A 24,749-nucleotide genomic window follows, 5' to 3' on the forward strand; every position below is an offset into this window, starting at 1 on the left:
GTATGTGTTTGTTGATCTATCGAGTTTTTTTTTTTTTTTTTTACCGCTCATGAATAACAGTTACTTGCCCTGTACATTTAAGTAGAAGTTACGCGTGGTTGTCAAATAAAACGTCTTCGTGACTTAAAGGGAAGGGCTGAAGTTCAAACAGACTTTATTATCGAAGTTGGGCGTTGAGGAAAGTCACGGTCGGTTGTTTTGAGACGATATCAGAGTTTCATGGATGTATTGTTATTGTGGAGTGATTTACCGCATCGCCTGTGTATTAAACTCACGCGTGCAGTAAACTGACTGACTGCTGTACACGCCTGCTTTTATTTGTAGCCTATTCAACAGACACATTCAATTACGATTGTTTGAAGGTTCGCTTTTGTACTATGTGATGTATGTCACTTTCACTTGACTAATGTGTTAATTTACCAGAATGACAGAATTTTTAGCTTCCTTGTTACATTTCTTAAGAGTTACAAGATCTACAACTGTAAGATGAATGTGTAGCATTCGTTTCCCTCCTCAAGCTACATAAATTGAAAACAAGTTATGAACCGTTTCATAGTTTGCTTTTGGCTGGAAGGGACAAGCATTTGTTTTTGCTTTCACACTGTTCACCTAAATGCTTAGTTGATCTGAGGTGCTGTTAACTCATTCTTGAGCAGTAGGAACTGGCACAGCACTTATGTCCTGTGCATCTTGGAAAGATCAGATCTCTGTCATGCTGTCTTTATAAATATCCCGGTGGGGTCTCTCTGCTGTGGGTGTAATTGGGCATCCCGCCTGCACTAAATGCATGCCTGTCCTGCTCGAATGCAACCTTGAGCTGTGCTCTGTTCTTTGTCACTAGCCTGATAACTTGACAGATACTGAGATGGGCAGTCTCGGGATCGTTTCCTCTCTAATTAGCCCAAAATAGATCTGGATCAGAGCTATGCGCTCCCTTGAATTAATCACTTCCTAAGTGCCAGAATTGATCGTTCTGGGTCAATCACAGCCTGTTGTCCTAACACAATATTTTTTCCTCCTTCACAAGACTTAGTTATTTAGCGGTACAATATGCAGAAAATATGCTTCCTACTGAAATTGAAGTCATTTGGCACTTGATTTGATTCCTGTCCACTCATCCAGCCACTCTGGGACTGAAGGGGTCTGGTTGGCTTCCAACAAGCCACAGCGGCGTGCATTGGTGAGGTTTTGGTCAGCTGTGGTTTTCGGCTCTTCCCATTGTATCCCATCCCCACTGCTTGCTATAGACCAAAGCTCATTAAACTCCACATGAAGGCCAGAGCTGAACCACTGACCCCTACAATGATGCTTTTTTGGGCACCTCCTACAGTATATGTGTGTGGTCCTGCACAGAAGTCTGCTTGCATTTAGACAAATATAATTTAGAGTGACACATCTTGGATAACAATTGATCGCATGGGATTTGATTGTAAATATATGCTGGTCTGTAATTTTAAATAGGTTTTTTTATCTTTGGAATGATGCTCACCAAAGCTGCGTTTATTTTATTAAACATATGTTGAAGAATATTAGGAGAACTCCTTAGAATAGTTCAGAAGACCTTTTTTAACCTATTTCATATATTTTTAAATGTAATATATTCCTGAGACAACAGCTAAATTTTCAGTAGCCATTAGTTCAGTCTTCAGTCTCACACGATCCCTCAGAATTTATTTATTAATTTATTTCAAACAGTTTTAGTGGAATATATTACAGGAAATATAGTCTTTTTGATTTTGTATGCTATATGGTGACATGTTGGGTAAGTTGTGGCTTAATGTTTAGAGAGTTTGACTCCTCACCCTAAGGTTGTGGGTTCGAGTCTCGGTCTGGCAATACCATAACTGAGGTGCTCTTGAGCAAGGCTCCAAACCCTCAACTTATCCCCGGGTGACACAGCATAAATGGCTTCCCACTCTTCCGAGTTTGTGTTCACTGCTGTATGTGTGCACATTGGATGGGTTAAATGCGGAGCACAAATTCTGAGTATGGGTGACTGTACTTGGTTGTATGTAACATCACTTTTAACAAAATCATGTTTAAAACACCATTTGAAGGGTCTGAAATGAACCCAGTCAGTGATCTTTTGCAGTGCATGTAGGCAAGCATGCAGAATTGCACTTACTCGTGAAGGCTTGCACGTAGCAATTTCCGAGGCATGCAATTACCTTGCTTGCATAGTCGATCTGCTTCCGTTCATTTTTGTTTTTAGTAAAGCAATGCAAACCTCGTAATTTTTAGAAACATTTACTGGGCAGTACAGTCTATTTCTGGGTTTTACTACTTGTTTTGTTTAAGAGCTCAATTTATACAAGGTTTTAAGTAGAGGGAAGTCAGGACTGCTTGATCTGTGAAGGTCTTTTTGGATGTAAACCGCTTCGGCCACAGAGTGCCTCGGAAGTAAACTGTCACAGACGGAGAGCTCTGCTATATGCTTGCATGCTGTTGGTATAAATGGTTTCCCATCATGCAAGACAGGAAGTGACAGCTGGACCTAAGTGACTTTCATGGAGGCCACACCTGGACAAGATCCTCAGGACGAGCAGACAGCACTGACCATCCCACGAAACCCCTCAAACTTCCAGCAGGGCCATAGTCTGTTTGCTCTTACCACATAAGGAGAGTACCAAAAATTCAACAGGGGTGAAATATTTGGTGTTAATAGCATGTATGTTTTTTAGATAAGATAATATTTAGATGCATTGTTTGAGTTATTTTTTCCATTGTTAACAGGTGACATTGTTCATATTGCTCATTCATTATTTTTTTCCAACCACTATCATAAACCACTGCATACCCGCTCCATTATGAGCATGACATCTGTAATGATATGTTAGGATTACAACACGGCTTGTGTTTATAAACCAAAATGGTTTGGTAAGCACAGCATGTTTGCGTCAATGAAAGACACCGTGTCAGGTTCATCTCTTCTGTGAGCTTCTCTCAGCATAAACATTGCATTGGATGTGCATTGTATGCTAATTAAAATGGATCACCTCTGAAAGGTTTATGTCGATACTGGCCACAATTTCAAGTGCAGCATTAAAAAAAACCCCTCAGGCAACTAGTCAAGTCTCCATCAAGAGGTTTCTGTGCCACATCCATTAGAGACTATGTTCAGAAAACAAGCGTTCCTCCAGGGGACGGCTTCCCAAGAAAGCTCCTGATTCTGAATATAGTTCAATTTAGATGCAAAAAAGCTCTAGCTGTGTGAGGCCCTGCTCCTTTTGCTGTTATTTCCATACAGCACAGACAAAACACTGCTGCCTGTGCACTGAATAAAACTAGCAGCTCGCGACTCGCTGCTATTGGAGATCTGAAGCTTGCAGAATAATATGTGACAGCTTTCTGGTGATGCCTGGTGGAAATGAGGGGTTATGATCAAAATCTTTCGGAAACCATAACAACTGATCTTGGCAAGGCTCTAACATTATTGCAGGGTCTGTTGAGATCTGGCCATTTGTAGTGTGGAATCTAGGTAGAGTGGGGCAGATGGGGATTTGGGAAAGTATTCCCTGGTGTAAAGGGAGTGTTTCTCAGGGTCAAGGTCCTTTTCCCACAGTTCTTTATAGACTTGTGTCTTTTCACAGATGCATTTGGCGCCATGCAGAAGAGAGAAAAATGCTGTTGAAGTTTGTTTACTGGTTGGTCAGAGGGCAGAGTGTTTAGATTGGAGTTTTTCCATCGTTCCGATTTCTGCAAGGGAGGCTGAAAGGCCTGCTTGAGAAAATGCACAGTTCGGTGTGATCGTCAATGAATCATGCTTTACACACATTGTGTGATAGTAACCACACAATACAAAAGTAAACAAATCATTTTAAACAAGTCCATTTAGTGTTTTATTTGTTTTTGACAGCCTGCACTCTTGAAATCTTATTTGCCAAGTCTCAAGCTGTTGTTACAACAATATGATCTATTAATTATTTATTGCCCTTTTATTTAGGATGTGCTCATTTAATTTTTTTGGCACATGCACATTCCTCAGCTGCTTTTGCGGGCTGTGGACACTCCCGCTCATAACTCATATTGGGCCTTATCTATTCAGTCTGATATGGTTTGGAAAGTGTGCATGCAGAGTTTCACTGCAAGCATTCGGATTTGCATGGCAGGTGAGTGAAAAATCTGAAAACTGCTCCCTGCAACTTATTTAAAACTCGGGCATTGCCATAGTAACTGCTTATCTGTTCTTACCCAGCGAACATCTATAAATGGAGAGCGGTTTTCCTGTGATTCACATGATCCTTTTGAGGTAATGCAGGATGCTCAAGTGAAATGCAAAAGCGCATGCCGCAGGTTTACGTACAGCTAATGAGGTGAGTCTGTCTTACTTAGAGGAGGCTTTCATAAACTGGAAATAGATATCATCTGAGCTGGTGAATGATGGACATCTATTTGGTGCTGCAGAGTTGTTTGACTAATGACAATCTGTCTAGATTACTAGTTAGCTTGATTACTGTTTTGTACAAATCAGTACAAGGCTAAGCTCCTGTCTCTTGAGAACATTTTGGCTGGTTTAGTAAGTTGCTGACATATCTAATTATTTTAGCTCTGCTGCAAAAACAAGCCATCATGGGAGCACACCTGACGTGAAGCCTGTGCCAAAAGTAGGCCTCCTAAAATAACTTTGGACCAAACCTTTGGTCAAAAACAGTATGTGAAAAGAATAGCATGTCCGATTTCTCAATATACGTAAAAGAGTAAAGCAACATAACTGATAACTGTTACGCACATTCATACAATAGAACATCTAGTTTTTTAATAGTTGTGAAGTACTTAACTATTTAAAAAGGGGACTTCTCAAAGACTATGACATTTTGGACCAGCCATTTGTAGTGGTATCTGAAATCACAGTGCACATTGTCGAGTAAACTTGTTCAATTGTGCAGTAACAAGTATATGACCAATGTGTACTCAATGGCAAGTCTCAAAAGAATACTTGAATGAATGAATTCCTGTATCTCAGCAGAAGATAGCATCTGCCGGCCGTCTGCCACACTGAGTGTTTTCTTTTTTCTTTTTCATTCACTTTTTTTCAAGTGTATTGTGTTAGTGGAGTAATAGGGAGGAATGAATGAGGTTATAAGGAGAGCTTTCTAATGAATAGCGGGTTAACATTCTGATAAATACAGTATGTGTGTTCTATGTGTTTCTATGCTTATGACATCATACAGATTCCAGAAAGGCACATGCTTTGTGACTGACAGGTTGGTAATAAGCTTAGGAACATGTTTAAACAAACATTTCAAACAGAATAGATGACATAATGGAATCAGAATTGTCTTATCTTGTCTCTTGTGATGGTACAGGTTTACTTGATTGTCAGTCAGACAGTGGAGATCATTGTTTTGTCAGTGTACTGTAGTTTCAGAACTGAATTGTCCCACATGCTGCGAACAAGATGCACAGTGAGCTGGGTGGCCGTTTCCACAAGGCCATGCCACTAACTTATGTTTGATGCAAATGACAAAACTGTCCTTTCAAACTCAAAAATGTGTATTCCTTTCATTGACTTGCAAAGTAATCTAATCCTCAGCCTTGTTTCGTTCTAAAACAATACCAAACTAGGGCTTGTGGCATGTTTACAGGGTTCCCAGCGACAGATCTTTCTCATAAAGGCTACATTATGCACATTTCTGGAGAGGAGCCCATTGCCTGAGCTCCTTCACGCTCACAGTGGGACGTGTTTCCTCGGGGTAGCTCTGGTGTCATTTCACAGGCCTGTAGCATGTGGAATGCAGCAGGATGAGTATGTGCTAAACGGCCAATCACTGTCCGCCGCTCTAACACTGCGCTCTTGTGTACAGTACTCGGGCATGGAAGCAAAGACATTCTTCCAGTGCCAGCAGTGCTGCCAAGAGTTCCACAGGACAATTAGAAAGGAAGGAGGGCAAAATTTGAGAGAGAACGAGAACAAAGCTATTGTGTGGCTTTGGTTGTATGCCTTTCTTATTGCTCTACTTGAATGGCAGAGAACCTTTGTAGTTTTTTTACTTTATTTATAAGGCCATGTTAAATGTTTTATGGAAGGCGTTGCCTCTAACAGTGGGAATCAGTCTCCTCTGGCACAATTCTGCTGTGGGTAAAGGATGCTAAATTGGGATTTTTGAACTTTACATTGACTATGAGAACTGATAGAATGCCAGTAAATGTTCCTTTCTTTTTTATTATGGAAAGAGGCTGCACTAGGTCCATGTGAACAGCAAGCATGTGGAATAGTAATATCAGAGGGTTGCCGCCCCATTTCCTTGTTTACTTTCTTTCTGAGCATCACCACCAGTGAAGAACACAATGACCGGTGGATACTAAGCTATTTAGCACATGCAAGAGGTTGCAGGGTTATTATAGTTAACTGAAACTAAAGCCATTACAAATTGAACTTGAAATAAAATAAACATGAACTTAAATCAAACAGCAGTCATACTGTGATGATCATGCTGAATTTCTGACACTGTCAGAAAATTATTTTAGGTGGAAATATGTGAAAAAATATCAAACCATTAATAAAAACTACAACAGAATCTCAATGGTACTAAAATAACACTAGGGTTTGTTTGCTGCTTCTGTGGAGTATGACCTCCTTCTATCATCTCGTTGGCCACAATACTTTAAATCATGCTTGGACTAGAAGGAAACAAACCCTAATAGGATTCCTAAATCATTTGTTGTTTTTCTCTCCATCCCCATACAGCCTCATTGGTCGTTGGACATGTGAAATTGTTGTTGTTTAGAGCCTTCCAGCAGCTGTGGAACGGACAGGGGTCGCAACAGTCGGCCCTCCTCATCGTGTCAGTGGGAAAGTGCTCTCCATGCATTCGTTTGCTCTTTCTTCACCCTAATGGCTCCGCTGCTCTGTGGGGGGAACAGAAATCATAAATCAGATCTGTCCCTAGGGGAAAGTGAGAGGACAGAAAACAAGCATGAAAACTTTCATCACGTTCCATAAATGCGGGTCATGGCGGCTGCTAGGGTTGTTTATGAACGCTACCTCCATCCGACACTGATGGGCCCGATACCGGGATGGCTTTTAGTCAGTTGTGGTTTATTGATTGCTGGATAAGAGTGGATGTTATCTCAGACTGAGGCCATGCTGAGGTGGTCCGTGGGTGTTGAGATGGAGCTCAGGGTGGCTGTTATCCGTTCTGCCTTGCAGGCTAGTACGCACAATTCCAGTGCATGTACAACCAGTAATGACACCCCTGTGGACCATAGAAGAGCCACACAGACCGACGGGTGAAACGAGGAAAACAAGCCTTTGTAGCCTAGCTCTGACATTTCAGTCTCATGTTGTGAGAAAGTAATAATCAGGTTAAACATTACAAATGTCATCACTGTGGGAACTTGGAATTATAAATGTTAATTTGGCTGTTAATGTCTAGATTTGTGTACATTGCTTATTTGGATTTAAATTTAGGATGAAATGCTTTATGCTGAAGGCCTCATGGATAGTTTACCAGATGAATATCTAGCTTTATATGGAAGAGAAGTTTACATTTTTGCCCAAAACAGCTATACCCTGTCAAGGACTGCTGTCGAATGCTGATGTGTTTCCTGTAAAAGTCAGTGCTACGTTTTCTTGAAATGTAAATGCAAAATACAACCTCATTACTGTGAGACTAGTAGGCAGAAAGCTGACGTTTGTTTGCCTGCCAGCAATAAACTGAGCTCAGGCTTATTTTTTGGAAAGATCTTAATGGTTGTTCCTTGGAAAACGCCCTGATAGTGGGTGGGGTCCCAAATAAGGAACACACTGTTACATGAAGGTTGCAACATGTCGATATGACTGTAATATCAATGCTTGGCTGCTAATCAGGGAAAAGTGCTATGCTAAACATGCCTGATTTCACAAATAATGTCATGTTTATGATACCTTGTGCTATCAAAGCCTATAGGGCTTTTGTGCAAATGGTTATGTGCATTATTTAAAAGACCTTGGGTCCAAACCTGATTAGTATTTAGCTGCTTGTGGTCTTATTTTCAATCTATTTATTCTGCTGCATTGCTAAAACACAATGACACACTTCCTTCAGGCTGCGTTTAAGTAGTTTCCATGGCTACAAACGCTCTTGCAGCTGGATGGGCAAAATGAGCAGAGAGCATGGACAATAATGTACTCCCAATCACCCCTCCTTCTCTCTTTCTCCGCTCTCTCCCTAAAGGTCTTGTTTTGGCACGATAGGGGGGGATTTTGGGGACTTTTATGCTGCATTTAAGAGTAGAGGAAGTTTGACTGCACAGATGTTGCGCCCCGGCACAGGTGTGGCCTAACTGGAGCGCTCTGGAGGAGCTGAAATGAAGAGATGAACAGATAAAAACACATCTACAGGCATAGGGAGGGATGGTGGGTTACTGAGAAGATCTAAGATGGGAGATTCCCAGGTGAAGCTTTGGTCAGAAAGCCTTTGGTAAATACATCAAGAGCCTGTCAGGTTCTTTTGACAACGTAAGGTATGTATTCACTCTCCTTTTCATCTTACACTAAAGGATTGTCATGAAACTACAAAGATGTTCTTTTGGCTGCAGTTAATAAGAAACATTGAGGATGAGATTTGGATGTGAAGAGAGAAGGACAAAGTAATATCAGAGAGCCTGAATTCACTGTGGGTTGAAATTTGAAGCTTCAGTGAGTAAAAAGATAAAGAAAAGCTTTATGTGTGTAAGATTGACCTACTGTTTCCTTTTAGTAGACATTTTAAAATGAAAGTTTTGTCATAATTTACCTTTATATTGTTCTAAGCCCATTATTTCTTATATAAGACACAGGAGATATTTTAATAGAAATTGTTCAAAGAATGTCTGCGCTCTAGATTTGTGTTATTTCATGCAATGAAGGCCTTATGTGACCATCAACGATACTTACAACCTAACTTAAAAATCGAAATCATCCCAGGATAGCAATTTTTCTCAATGTGAAAAATCCTTATCTAGAAATCACAAACGACTGGAAAGATAATGGAAATATTCACTGAAACAGCATTTGATATCCACTGAGCAAACTCCAAAAAGGACAATTTTGCAATATATAAATATTAGGGGGTGTGAATCTTTGGGTAGACAACGATTCGGTTTGATTCATGATTTTCAATTTGATTCATCAACGATTTTTGCAAATTTAAAACGATTCAATTCGATTTGGATCACGATAAAATTCGATTCGATTTGATTCTGCATTCTTTAAGTGCATTCACAGGATTATTTAAATGCTTCCCCTAAATTCTTTAAATGCTTAGTTGGGGCAAATTACACAGCAGCCTTAATGGTTAGAGAACCATAGGTTAGAGAGAGAGAGAAAAAAAACTATTTTCCATTGTTGGATGATAGTTAAATGATGTATGGCATGACATTGCATACATCAAATTTATGTAAGTCAAGATTTAAAAAAAGATTTAAAATATCATGTATAGGTTAACATTTTGTCACACCAGGGGCTTAGCCATCATTTCAGAAGTGACAGAATTGTCAATTACAATAAATTTATGTATGTATTATTATAATTATTTGTATTTTTTTTTTTTACAAGGAATTATTTTCTCAACTATTTCTTTGAATTTGCTATAGGAAAATAAAATACTGGTGGACAATAATCAATTATTTGTAATAAAATTGTAAGCAAAATTTTTAATTTTTAATTTCTGTAATTTTTTCCTAATGTCAGTTTTATGATTGTTTTATACACATAATTTTCAATTTTCTGCACAGAATAAGGTAGAAAATAAACTTTATAGATTCTGTACTGTAATAAATCATATGTGAATAACGTATTTTCCAGACTATAAGTCGCACTTTTTTTCATAGTTTGGCTGTTCCTGCGACTTATAGTCAGGTGCGACTTATTCATCAAAATTAATTTGACATGAACCGAGAGAAATGAACCAAGAGAAATGAACCAATAGAAAACATTACCGTCTACAGCCGCGAGAGGGCGCTCTATGTCTTCAGTGTAGACTACAGGAGCACTGTAGTCCTATAGTCTACACTGAAGACATAGAGCGCCCTCTCGCGGCTGAAGACGGTAATGTTTTCTATTGGTTCTTGGTTCTAAATAATTGCGAATTAAAGTCCGGTGCGATTTATATGTTTTTTTTCCTCATCATGACGTATTTTTGGACTGATGCGACTTATACTCAGGTGCGACTTATAGTCCGAAAAATACGGTAGTACTGGATAATCCATAAATTGTATTTATTTATTGTGTTTATCGTTTCAGTTCATTCTGCTGGTTATCAGATAAACCTCGCGCTCTTATTTCAATGTTGTTGTTAATGCTGTGCTTATCACACGTCAGCTGCATCAGAGATGAACGGAGCACGAGCGTAATCCTGTGACAGTCACAGGCAGTAAATAGTGGAGCGCGCCAAAGAGAGATGCAAGGCACAAGCACTGTTCAAGGTCTCCATTATTACAATTTGTATACATTTTGAAAGTACTGAATTACTATAGAAATCGCGATTCATTTGATTCTTAGCATTTGAAATCGATTTCTGTCCGATATCGGTGATTCACGATTCAAATATTATGTTTCGAAATCGATGCATTGCATCGTCATGGTTTTTATTTGATGCATCGATAAAACGAGTGAATCATTAACTTCTAATATAGTCAATGTGACTCATTCTGTTATGTGTCTGTCTGATGCTGCAATACCTAATGGGCTTATTTCACTTAAGACATCTAAATATGCAGAGTTTGTCATGACTTCACACCCAGTCTTTAAACAGAATGATACAGTCCGTCCTCATGCGGTTCCTCCCTGGGTGAGTCACTAATGGCTGTAAGTTGTATTTGTTTTGGAACCATATTTTTAGGACTTTAAAGGAGCTTACCTGTAAGAGCTTGTGATGAAGGGTTTAAAAGGGATTGGGCCTCGTGCTTCTTTTGTTCATTATTGAACATGGCAGTTGATTGAGTCTCAAACCTGTTTGAGATTAAAGCTTGTCATGCAAAAAAAAAAAAATAAATAAAATAAATGATTCTGCATTAGTTTTTCCTCTGATGTTTGACATTTTTTTTGCAAGTGTTAATTGTTAGCTATTATATCACACGTTTCTGCCAAACTAGGACCTATCACACAGAGATTACCTTGAGGTCAGGTCCAAACTGAACTCGTCTGAAGGTTTCCAAAAATACAGACCTGAAATAGGCCCAACCTCTCTGAGGTTACAAGTTCAGTAGCTGCTCAGATAGATTGTTTATCAGAAACGTTTAGTAAACATTTATGGGAATCTAATGAAAACTGTTAAGAAGCAGTATGGGTTATATTTCACCCACAGATCAAAGAAATTATATATTGTTTAAAGACGATTAAGCCTATTTTCAGAAGTTAGGTCTAGAAAAAAAAAAATCACTCACAGACTGGCACTGTTTGTAAATTTCACAAGAAGAAAGAAACAAATTGAATTGATTGATTGATATTGATTTTATTTTTCTAACAGTGTGGGGATGGATTGTAAGTCTGGTCAATCGGTTACAAGAAATAAACAAACCAAAGAGCTCAAAGCCAAGAAAAATAATCCTTCAAACTTCTGGGATTTACGCCCCTGACAAAAAGAAAATATATCATGGGTTTGCACCTACTCAATCTAGATTTTTTCCCCTCTTTGTGGCACTGAGTAGGGGCGAGCTGTTCTCTTTGTGGTTTTGCATACGTATGTGCATTGAAATTTACTCACACTGAAACTAAGACTACTAAGTTTGGGAAGTCAGTACATGCAAACAGATTTATAAATATATCAACGTGACATAAGCAAGCGCTTATATGTCACGCTCTAGAGTTCTGGGTATGCAGTTTTTCCAAACGCCATTGATTAATACTTTTTAGCCTATTTTTGTAAACACGTCCACCCAGTATGGGTGCGCAGAAAGAATGAATCAGCAATTGTGATTTCATTTGACGTGTGTCTAAATGATGTGATGAATAATTTTGTGTAGTGATTTATCCTTCAGTGCTACAGTAAAGCTCTTTAATGATGGAAACAGTCATGGCAGAACCGCAGATGAACTAATGCAACATTGCTCGACGTTTACTATTCCTCAGCCGATAGCATCTGAAATTGCTTTTTAATTACATGCCTGTTTGAAGTAGCGTAATTTGCTGAGTAAGAAATGCTGGTGAATTGAAAGATCAGATTTAAAGGGAACGCTAACACAGGAATGGGTCTAAACCATTTTTCCATCATGTTAGAAATGTTTTGGTTCAAATACATTGCGAACTGGTTCCAGTGATTTCACTTACTGCAATCGAGTGGTTCTTGTTCTTCTATTTCATACTAATGTCAATGGAACACTGCATTGTGGGTTGAATTAATCATTTTCAAGAGAAAAGCAATGTGCACACTGTCTTAAGTTTACCATTTAATTAGTTTTCTAAAAATGAGCAAACAGACAGTGGAGGGGAAAGTGATGCACTGTACGTCTGTCTTTCATTTAAACACATTTTTTTTTTCTCTTGTGAAAATGTCAATGTTTGGTTGAAAATTAACCGTATCTGTTGAACTGAATCAGTTTTTTCCTCTTTATTCCACAGGTAGGAATATGAATTCTCTCTGGACTGCGAGAGCTGCGTTGTGCTAGAGCTGGACTCAAAAGAAACAGGTAATGAATGGAAGGAGCAGGTAGCTAAAACTACAGATGGTGCTTGTTTGTTTCTCTGCCTAATGTAATTTAGAAGTATGCAGTACTTTTGCTTTGAATTCTGTAAACGTAATGCCTGGAAAAAGTGTAGCTATTACCTCTGCACCACTGAGCCCCAAAGGCACCATACCAGCCACCTGTGTGTCTGCTCGGACCGAGTAAGTGTTTTTTTTTCCCTGTTTTAAAAGTTGGTGAGTGTAACATTTCTCACAAGGGGCCTTTTACATGCCAGTGAGTGAACTAAAAACATGGCAGTAATGACCCAGCCAATAGCTTTCACTCCATGAGGTGTCAGATGAAAAAAGAAACTCTCCAAAGACGTTGAATCACAGCCATAACCTGTAAATCATGGCGGCTTTGTAGAAACCTCTGCGTAGTCCACTTCAGTGTAGACCATTGCTCAGAAACGCATGAGTCACACTTATTGCGGCGGTAAAACAACCTCACAATCTGGCCTCAGTCTCATGGGACATTCTTAAGGAGTGAGGTAAGACTGACCCAGAAAACCTCCCAGCATTTTATTCTTTGGATTATTTCTCTTTATGGGAAAATACTGTCACCACTCCCTCTTAGCGTTGTTCCCTTTAAAAGAAAAGAGCCAGACAAAGCACTGGATCAAATTTAGACTAACGTGTCTGCACACATTCCCTGAACAGATTAATAGAGAGAGACATGAGATGGATAGATATCTATAGATATGGATAAAATAAATTACTATAGATAGTTATACATAGAAATAGATATATAGACGAGAGAGGGGTGATATCTAGATAGATATATATATAAATAAAAATAAAAATTCTACTTTAATTGATTTATAAATGCATTTTTGTAATGATTTATGTCGCACATGAATCATCTGCTCTTATCTATGAAAGCTTGTTCAAGGTTTGTTACTTTATATCTCACAGTTGCAACTGTTTCCCTGTTATTACTGTACAACCTTTATATCTAACAAAAACTTTTTTTTTTTTTAATTGTATCCCAAAATTTTGAACTCCATTATGAACAGTGCATTTCCATAATCATCAGTTATCTCCTGATCCAACGAGTCTCAGTAAAAGACAGTGACTATCAAATAATGTCAGAATGTGTCCCTATGCAGGCTAAGAAATTACTTCACCAATTTAATGGCATGATTTTATTGCAATATGCAAATCATTTGTCATGAATCAAGGCTGACAGCCTTAACCACGTGTGAAGTTGCGTTTGTCACACTGCTTTGAGCTTTCCTCTGATTTTCTAAATTGCAGGTTTGCAGCAGTGCTTGCTTTATTTGTTGAGCAGAGTCACTTGTGTTGAAACATCGAGAACATGGATCATGTGAAAACAGTGCCAGCTGAAAGACCAAACATTTCTTTTAATGAGAGCACGCAGTGTTATTTTATAGATGTCTCTGACTTGCAGCCATAGAGCCATTTCTTAGAAAACAATTCCAGGTGTTTTCACTCAGGCCTGTCTAGACCTCAGTCCATGTTATTTAACAAAAGTAAGTCCCGAGGTCTCTGCTTTGTGTGGCTGTTTAATATATTGAACAATCATCCATGATGGGAGTAAACCCAATGTAAGGACTAAGTTTGTGAAGCTTGAGTGAAAACACAAGCATGTGGTTGGAGACTCTGACTATGTCTGTCATCTCTGATTGAGTCGAATATGAGCAGCCTGCAGTGATGTGCCTGAAGCATGTCTCCATGCGGCCCCATGGGTTTTTGTGGGACAACAATGGTAATATTTCTCCCTGAAACATAGTTGGCGGACTACATTGTTTTTGCATTTAATGCTTTTATGTAACCATTGCTAAGGCCAATTAGCATTATATCTGTTGCAGGGAAAATGACACATGACACAAGCCCCCATTAATTTTTATGATTATTTTGACTTTCTCCCCCGTTATTGCATTCATCACCACTAATTGATCGAGAGAATGCACATAACGGAGGTGTTTGGGGTGATGGGGGCTGTCAGACTAATAAATCACAGTTTGCACAGAGCGTGCACATCATGCTCTGCCTCATTTCCCTTCTCCCTAATCACTCCAAACACCAAACAAATATATATAGTTCTCTGAGCTAAAGCAGCTCTAGAAGCTCTCAGCCTGTATGTTTAGACTGACCCGCTTCTCCAGCTTTGACCAACGCTCACTATTTTTGAGTCTTACTCAGTGTTGGGAAATTACTAACTAAAAGTAGCAACATTAATAACTTGACTATATTTTTAGTTACGTGACAAATTAGCTTTCAAAACAAAATAGCTTTGCCAGGAATAAACTTTGTTTCCAACAGGTAGCAATGAATCATCTTGTTTACATATATATTTTTTTTTTTGTAAATAGAATTGTATTTGTTTGTGTATTGGCTGCATATTTTGACTTGGTTTATTTATTTTTGTGGCTACACATTTAGTTAAATTATGCTGGTTTTGTTTTTGACTTGATCATTTTATTTATTTATTTATTGGTTGTATGTATTTAGTGTAAAAGTCATTGTCTGTTTATTCCTTTATTTATTTAGATAGATGGGAAGATAGATAGTCATCTTAAATTACAATAGCATTTCTTTTTTGTGGCTGTATAAAATTAAGTGCTGTTGTTTTACAAACACACACACACACACACACACACACACACACACACACACATGTATGTGTATATATGTATGTATGTATGTATGTATGTATGTGTGTGTGTGTGTGTGTGTGTGTGTGTAGTATTTACTTCAAATGTAGGCCTATGGGTTCTGTTTGTTTGTTTGTTTGTTTTTTTCAAAACCGACAAATGTCCTTAAATATTTAACAATTTTATAACATTTTTAAACGGCTTGTATAGTTAACCACAAGTCTAGACTGTAACTTGTTTTAAACTGTTGCATGCAAATTGCAGGAATACAAGTTTAAAGCTTAAGATAGTCAACACCAGTCATGTGAATCTACTCGAACCATGCAGAACTGTAATGACACTAACTGAAGGATTGCCAGTTCTTCGTTTGACTTTGAGGTTTGAGAATGCTTCAATGCTTGGATTTACTGAAGGCAAACCACACTTCTCTGTTACAAAGTGCACTTTAAAACTGAACCGTCTTCTCCAAGAGTGGCTTGTGACGTTAGGGAAGTGGAGCCACCCTGTCTCTATCAGACAGCTGAGGATGGATGTGTGAAGCCTGTGCACTCTCTCCTGTATGGCCCGACCTCTGAGGATCACATGCACCAAGACAAAACTAAGAATAGATTTAACCTATTATTACATTTTACCGTTAATTGAGTAGTTTCATTAAGGGTGGAGTGGTTAGTATTCTCTATTTCGTCTGGTGGCTCATGTTAGACATTATTAGCCAAGACAATGATGTCACCGTACCAACATTTCAGTACTCAGTAATTAGTACCAATAAAAGTAAACTTTTATCACTCTCAGATCCAGTTATGGTTTATTTTGAGTATTTTTTTATGTGAAAACAAAAAAATCTTATATATTAGTTAATTAACAATGCTGTAAATTATAAGTAAATTATACATCAAAACAACGTAGCTTTCAAGTATTGTTCAAATAAGTAAAAATAGCATTAAATAGATTGAATGAAAAAAAGTCATAAAATTAAAAACTAAAAAATGTATGACAGGTAACAGAACAAGCAGCAGATGTATTGCACTTTCACTCAAGACTTAATTCTCAGATCTATTTTAACGTATTCACTGCTATGGTTACACTGCCAAACATTCATGTGTGAATGAATCACTTATTAACGTTGTGTTTAAACTTTGTTGGTTACGGCAAAACTTCCTGCAAGCGTGCAGAGCTCGAGCTAAACAAACTCTGACATATCAAGCTGAATCTGACTTTATTTAAAGCCTCTGGTTGGCCGTTGTGTTCAGGCACTCAACAAACATGTTTTGTGATTGGCTACATTGCTCAATGCTCCAAAACAGGTTTTAATCGAATTGATTTAAAGATTTGGCTTTATTTTGAAAGGACTGTAAGTAGACAGAAAGTGAAGTGAAGTAGGAGAGAGAGGGAGAATGGATCGGGAAAGGTCTGCGAGTAAGGATTCGAGCTCAGGATCCCCGAAGTGCAACGGCGTGCTGCCCTCAAGACTGTCGGCACCAACGAAATAGAAACTTTGACAGTCTTCACAGGGAACATTTAAATTCAGCTGCATATCAGTATTTCCTGACCAACTCTGTACTACCAGTACTGCAGATAATATTGTATAAATAGTTTTTTTTACATTTTCAATTAAAATTTTCATTTTAAATTAATTCCCCCCAAAATGTGGTGACAACATTAAATTTGACAACACAAAAATGTTAACCAAAAAAGAGCTTTGGTGTGCCTACTGATTTTTTTTTTTCGTTCAAATTTTTGGATCATGTGTGATGGTGGCTGACGTTGAACTGTTGAAATCCATTCTGCTGTACAAAAGGTTGCTGAAACAAGAGTAAATGATGACAGGTGAACTGTCTCTGTAACCCCAAGTTTTCTGCAGTTAGTGTACTGTGAAAATAGCTAAATATCTATTCAATTGTTTTGAAACATCCAAATACAAGTTATAAATACAGACCTGTAGAGCTGATATTAACAGAAAATCACGTATACTGTACCAGCACCCTCTGATTTGTCATTATAGTTAAAAAGCGGTTGTTCCTCAAGCAAACAAGCTTGTAAAAAGAAACTCTGGCCAATATCGTCAGTGTTAGAGAGAGGTTGGGCACACATTCCAGCAGTGTCGGGTCTCATAATAAAACATAACACCGGCTCCACATCGCAGCCCCTGTGTGAGAGCACTGTGGTCCACATATGCTGCCATTTATATGATGTTTTTCTTGCTTCATTAGGAGCCTCAGCAGACAGCAACCAAGGGAAACACACACAAGTATATATTTAAAAATTGTCACACAGTATGACCTTACATGAACAGATAATTGTTCTATCACAGCTTCTTTTTGGTCTGAAATTGAGGATTCAACTTTGTTGCAAAGGGCACTTCTGTTAGACAATCTGTTTAAGTATTACTTGTCGTATATTTGATAATGCTAAATGTTTTAGATGATGATATATGCTCATTGGATGAAAGGAGCTTTACACAGGGGCTTGACAGTATGAGTCTTGTGACATATGTCTCTCATAAAACCAGGGAAGTGCTTTCCAGGAATAGAAAGGTATAAGGCTTCATTGGAATTAAAATATCAGTGATAATGTTCGGAGAACCCCACAAGAAAATTATTATCAGCCAGCTGCCTTCAACATGCATATGAGGCTTTTACTCTTTTTCTGTGATTTTGAGAGACCTTCCCACAATTATGCCTGAATTATAATACAAAGGCCTAAATCTGTTCACATCTTAGTAACTTTGTCAGCCCAATTGAATTGAATTTGAGAATACAGAGCTACTGAAAATTTGGGTTTACAAGACAAATGTTGGAAAAATGTCATGATTCCTGAATTGGCAAATTAATAACCAATTTGTGCTGATCTCATTCATATGTTTTCATATGATCAGCTCACCCCTCAGATATAGGGGTGAATGCTTGCTTACAAGTTACATCTGTTTTATTATTTGATCATGTTTTTGTTAAATCGAATTATACAAATTTGAAATCACCAAGTGACAAAATAATTACTTATTCATAAGTTTTATTATAATTCATAAGTATTATTATATTTATCCAGTTGTTATTGTTATTAAAACTAAACTAAAAATCATTTTCATTAATTAAAATAAATCTGAAATAAAATATAATATTAGATTTAAAAAATGTAGCTTAAAAAATTGTGCCTTTGCCAACTTAACTGAAAAATGTAAGAAGTAATTTGTAAAAAAAATAATGTAAAAAATATTAAAGAACAAACAAAAAAGATAAATAACAAAAAAAAAATACTAAAAAAATTGTCAAATCAAATAAAATGAAAACTGAAAATATAAAAGCCAATTCAAAATAGTAATAAGCACTATAATTGCATAAATAATAAAAAAATAAAAAAATAATGAGATTAGATATGTGATAAGTTTAGTGTTTCTGAGGTCCATCCTGGATTAACTGTGGAGCTGCACATATGTCAGGTTGTTTTGCTGACAATATAATTTGTTGTGGGAGGGAAAGAATACATGTATTTTCACTAGTGGTCTCAAATTTTGATGCCCATGGTTTTGTCATCGTCATCCTGCTTGCTATTTTAGCACACCCATTATCACCACAGCCCTTCTTCTGTCACCATTCCTGGTTTGGTTTGCAGTGATAATTAGAAGTGCTAATGAAAGAAGTGCTTTCAGTCGTGATCTTATGTGCAGCACATGGTCACCTCCCCGTCTGCCATTATCTCATTAAATGACCAACCTCACAGCACTATCTAGAATACTAGATTGTATCCCATCCAAAGCAGTTCTCTGCAAATACAGCTGGGGCTGCTGGAGCACTCACGCTCATTTCTCAGATGGTTTATTCATTTATAGGGTGTCACCGTGGCTCTTAATGGAGCATCTTAGTATGGGACATCCTGTCCAGTATCTTTGTTTACACCGTATGTCTGAGCCTTCCCAGATGCGGACTGCACTAAAGACGGGACTTTCCCACATTCTTGAACCATTTTTCAACTGGATTATTCTGTTTACTGTATATAAGTATGTGTTTTTGATACTGTGTCTTAAACATAGTGCCAATTTATGGCTGGTTCTGTCTTATTTCACCCCAGATGTAGCGCAATAGGGAGTCTCAGGAGCAAATGCATCTGTCACGCACACCCTGCCCCGTCTTACACTCTCCCTTACAAACAATCTGCTCATCTCCACCACAAGAGATGGTTATCTGTTAATTACACCTACTAGTTTCTCAGTCATTGCGTTACAGGCAGATTAGATTCAGGAAATCGCCATAAAAATGTTGTCCATCTGAAAGTCTCCTTGAAGTCTCATGAGGTTTTGTTCTGTGTTTTATTTATGAAACTTTATGAAGCATGAGCAGGGCTAATCGTATTGCTCAGGTTAGCAAAAGAGACGGTGCCTTTAACTGAACCTCAGCTGTGGATCAGACGTGAGACGTATGAGAGAATCTTGTCCCTTTAAACTCATTACTCACATTTGAAGCATCTGGACTAAGCGTTCCTGGTTGGCACAATGATAATTGGATTATGGAGTACGCTCCTGGCATATTCATCAGACGGCAGAAGTAAGGTAATGACTGCCGGTCTACAGAAGATGAATGGCTGTGAGACATGACATCTGTGGAAAAGTGCTAATTCACTTTTAGCAGAGATCCTCCAAGACTAGGGTGACCCGTTGTGTGTGTTTTACAGCAGATGTTTCCTGGCTTCCTTCCTTCTGGAGCAGGACATGGGCAAGCTACTTGCGTTTTGTCTATTATGGAAACTTACTGAGGCCAGCATAATTTCTATTACTCATATTTGGAGTAGTTAGTAAGGGTGGGTGATATAGCCTCAAAATTATATCCCAATATATCATAAATATTTACGATAATCATATTTATGGCGATATAGAAAAAAAAAATGGAACATTTTATTGGTGATTGCAGCTGGCAGGCAGCAGCATTTATTTGTTCAAACACAATGTACTGCATTTTCCTCCATACGGTAATTTCTCTACTGTGCGACAGAGAGTCGCAGGTTATTACGCAATCGTTAGCCTATTTTTCACAAAAACTGCTTCTAAGGGGCCACAACGTAAGCTACAAGGACATGGTGCCTTTTATACATTTTCGTTTTTCTTTAGAAATAATGAATGGACAAATGGAGTCTTTAAACACCTCAGATGAAAGTTATTCGCTGTCAAAGTGACTCCAAAATGAATGGGAGTCAATGGAATGCTAACAGCAGGTGGGGGTCCGCTAGCCAATGGCGGCGCCCAGGGGTGCTTCAAAAAAATATTAAACCCTGCCCCACTGGTTATAACATATAACGCCTTGTCATTTACTTAAATGCTTGTACTAGCATGTATATACACACGCAAATAAATAAAATATATTTATAAATGTATATATTTCATTATTTTTTATTGAATTCAGACCTTGTGAATCAATGTGACTGCTGTCAATCAGAATGCACTGTCATGTTGTTTTCAGATGGGTTAAAACCAGGGTGGAGTCTCACGGAGTCGAAACTGTTTGTTTTGTGATTGAGGGATGACTTCATTAAATAAAAAGGAAACAAGCCTGGGAAAGCTCTGGGAAGTGTTGACTGAAGATTGATTCTTATATATAGATGCCGTTGACATGCCAGTGCGTGTCTGTTGAGAGCAATTGGCCAGCGATAAGCCTTATCAGATCAAGATGGCAGTGTACTTTAGATGTTTCATGTGTATTTTTACAGTATCTCAAGCTGTTAAGATCTGTCAGGAAATAGTCCATGTTCCCAGAGCAATCCAGTTTGGAATAATGGCCATCCAGCTCTGTGCAGAATTCCAGTAACAGCAGCGATAATTGATCTCTAATAGCTCTCCGGTCACACACTGATGTGGCCATAAATAAAACGGCCTCTGTGAGACATTTTTAGAGCGTTGTCTCTGCTCTGCCGGTAAATTTGACCACTTTTTCCCCAAGAGCTAGTGTGGAAAATAATGGTTTTTATCTGCATCACTCGAAACCATCCAGTTTCTTCAGAGGTGGTTAATTAAATACATTACACACTTTGTTGGCCAACATAGTGTGCACTTTGTGTGTTATTTATTTATTTATTTATTTATTCAGTGAGAGATGAACAAACAGGGGCTCACTAGAACACACTTATTTTTAGCTTATTTTTCTGTTGACAGCCATTAAGAAGTAGCTATATAAGAATTCAGGAGTAGTATATCGTGATGAACTACATTATCTGCAATGTACAATCATACATCAGTTCAGTTCAGTAAATGTTAAACTAGTGACACATAATTTTTTGAGGGCTCTTAAAATAGGCTTTTAAAACCTTTTTGAAGGCTCTCTTAAAATAGTGTATAATGGGCTTTTCCTCTTTGCTGCCTGTATCACACCTCAAGACAATCGCATGTGAAGGATTTGGGACTATTTGTGTACTTGTGGTGCCATCAGTGTTGTCACAAAGTCATTGTTTTTCTGTTTGCTCCAGAGTAGTATGTGGCATTATATTGTGAGCTTGGGTGTTAGGCTCCGAAACAATGCAGTTCTGTAGGAATTAGTCCTAAACCCCAGAATCGAGTGAGCATTTTGGAACTTATAGTTCCATCGTCCCGAAGTCAAAGATTTTTTGTATGGGTTTTTAGTTAAATGCCTGAAATATTGTCTGTGGTTATCACAAGCTCAGGATATTTTCATGTTTTATTACGTGCAATAAAATAAATCCGTAACAACCCACTAATGATTTTTTTAAGCTTTTACAAGTCTTGTCAAAAGCTGTGGCTAACAAGAGGCTTAACGGGCCTACAGAGACATAAAATTTCATCTACTGAACGTCATTTATAGGAAAATCGTCTGCTTTTATAGCCTGTGTTTATACTTGCACTCTTGCAAATGATTGTATCTTAAAGAATTATTGGAAGACTTGTTGGAACTAATCATGCTGATGTCATGTGACAGTTGTGTAGCAACATACCGTATGACCTTTGATGAGAAAAATAAGTAGGAATCATTAATTTTTTTTTTTTGTCACTGAGAATTTTTTCTGCATTAATCCGACATCCAATGGAAAAATACTGTTAGCTTTTTGTCAAGGGAGCCAATGTGTTGCTAATTTTTGAGTAGCCTACAAAATGACAGCACTCTTTTGTGTCCAAAATGAGTCCCTATGAGCAAAAGTGCAATTAGATGGAAGGGAACGCCAAGATAACTCTCTCCAGCCAATATTGCCCTCCTTGTTTTTGACACTTAATGGAATGGTAGCTATATAGTAGATGACAAGAAATGAAGAAAATTAGCCTATGTTGGAAACATTTAATGCATTGGAGCATTAAGCATCAAACTGATAGACAAATGCAGTCAGTGTTTTTTAAATTTGGAAGAAGTTGCAGGCAGCAAGTTTCAGACTCCAAGTGAGGACGGTCTCTTGTTAGTGCTGGGAGTTTCTGAGGGGAAGCTCAGGTCAGATGCAGGTTACAGAGAATGCAATGATCTCCTGATGCTGATCCAGCATCTACAGACTGTGCAGAGGAGGATGAAGAACAGAGGATCAGCTTACACAGTCTCAGCCACCTGTCTTTAATCTTGTCTCTCAAAGCTTACCTACACCTCACAGCTCTTTATCAGTCGGATCCTCTGGAGATTTTCAGTTCACAGTAGAAGGACATCTTGTGCCATAAAAATCTCCCCATAGAAATACACTCTTAATAGTAAAGTATTGTTTTGTATTTTTAAATCAATATTTTAAAAGTTTCTCCTATTTAAATCAATGTGAAGTTAAAAGTAATCTAAAAAGTAGTCTTATATTATTATTGTGTCATGTAATGGATCTCTACAATTATCTACAATTTTTGTCAGGTAATTTGGAAAGCGTAAAGTATTAAAGCTTGTATGTAATCTACCCAGCTCTGACTAGTACACAAGAGATGTGTGAAGTAAGCCTGGAAATACCCCAGGTTTCTTGTATAAACTTTCAATGAGTTGTGTATGTAGGCGAAGTGTTGTGTCTGAAGAGGCACGTTTTATGAAAAGTGGGTTTATAATGGCAGAACTGTGTAGGTAATGAAGAGGTTAAGGGTTACAAATTTGCTGCAACCATGGAGCAATCCAGACAAATTCAGGTCAGCTGTCAGACATGATTACTATTTAGAGTGGAGAAGGGATCCGGGATGCAGAGAATTTCTGCTCTCTGCTTACACACACTTGCATAGCTCTCTCTTTTCTCTCTCTTGATTTTACTCACTGTCACACCACCCCTTACTCACCCTACCAAGTGTCTGGCCAACACTTTCCTCCCCAGGGACTTTGTGTTACAGAACGCAGCCATTGGGTTTCAGAAGTGAAAAAATAAATAAATATCGATTGATATATACTTTTTGTTGGACTACTACAAGTTTTTACATTTTGCAGTAGCCAAAAGTCTATGCAATTTCCACTTAGAAAATTGTTTTATTGTTGAATTGCCGGAATATAATTAACTCTTTCAGTAATGCTGAAGAGAGATCCATCAGTGTTACTGTGAAAAATGGAATTTCAGCAATACTGCTTACTAATGGCCATCTTCTTCCATAAAGAGTTGCAAAAGATCTAATTCAGTCAGTTTACTTTTGAACAATTTACTCAACAACTCTAAAAGCGGGGTTTTTTTTTTTACTTACAAGTTGCAAATTCAACATTTTCACATACACACACACACACACACGCATACATACGTAATTACAGTATTCACAATGAATAGTGATTATTTTATTCAAAGTGTGGTAGATAGATGGCAAATAATGAGATTTTTTTTTCCCACATTTTATTTATTACATTTTTCTTTATTATATTGAAAAATGTCTGAGGATGAAATAAATGGGGAATACTTCTGAAACCAATGTGGCTTAAAAAGTGAGCGGTTACTTTTGTGCTCTATTGTGTTTACATCTGTATATGGGAGTCTGTGTATTAATGTAGTGTGGTATTTCTATCATCTGTTTTATTTTTGCACGTTTCCATCTCATAAAATCATGAGAAATTAGGGAAAGTATTTAGGTGCAAGTAAGCACTTAGCTATAACATCTGCTGATGTGAAGACATTTTCCTATTGAAGACTATAGTACCTCCATTTCATTTATGGGACCAATGGCCTGAAAGAATGTGTCATAGTGTTCATGTGAATGGACAGATCTACATTTACATTTAGCAGACACTTTTATCCTTACAAATGACTTGTACAACCTACAAATGAGGACAGTGGAAGCAATCAAAATCAACAAAAGAGCAATGATATGCAAGTGCTATAACAAGTCTCAGTTAGCTTAACGCAGTTCACGCAGCAAGGTTTTTTTATTATTATATAATAAATAAAAAGAAAACCGATAGAAAAGAAAAAAAGAGCAAGCTTGTGTTAGGCCTTTTTTTGTTTTGGTTAATTGTTTAATAAACAAAAATAAATGTACAGTTTTCCTAACCAACAGAATAACTAACGGGCTGATTCTCATTAGTTTGATGTAGCAGAACAATTCTTAACTGGGATATTTGAAAGCTGATTTACATTTGCCAAATCAAATTAT

The 24,749-nt window shown here is 37.8% G+C and overlaps 1 protein-coding gene across 2 annotated transcripts in view; it reads left to right on the plus strand.

Moving 5' to 3' along the window:
* Positions 1-24,749, plus strand: part of ppp2r3a (protein phosphatase 2, regulatory subunit B'', alpha) — a 78,864-nt gene that overhangs the window by 173 nt on the left and 53,942 nt on the right. The window contains exons 1-2 of one of the 2 annotated variants that reach the window (XM_026206682.1): positions 51-8,445; positions 12,521-12,588. The gene's annotated coding sequence lies outside the window, so the exon portion shown is untranslated. Of the gene's footprint in view, positions 1-50; positions 8,446-12,520; positions 12,589-24,749 lie in introns of those variants that run through there. The other variant, XM_026206680.1, reaches the window with a different exon arrangement.

This window comes from Carassius auratus, chromosome 27 (assembly GCF_003368295.1).
Source record: "Carassius auratus strain Wakin chromosome 27, ASM336829v1, whole genome shotgun sequence".
Taxonomy (NCBI): domain Eukaryota; kingdom Metazoa; phylum Chordata; class Actinopteri; order Cypriniformes; family Cyprinidae; genus Carassius; species Carassius auratus.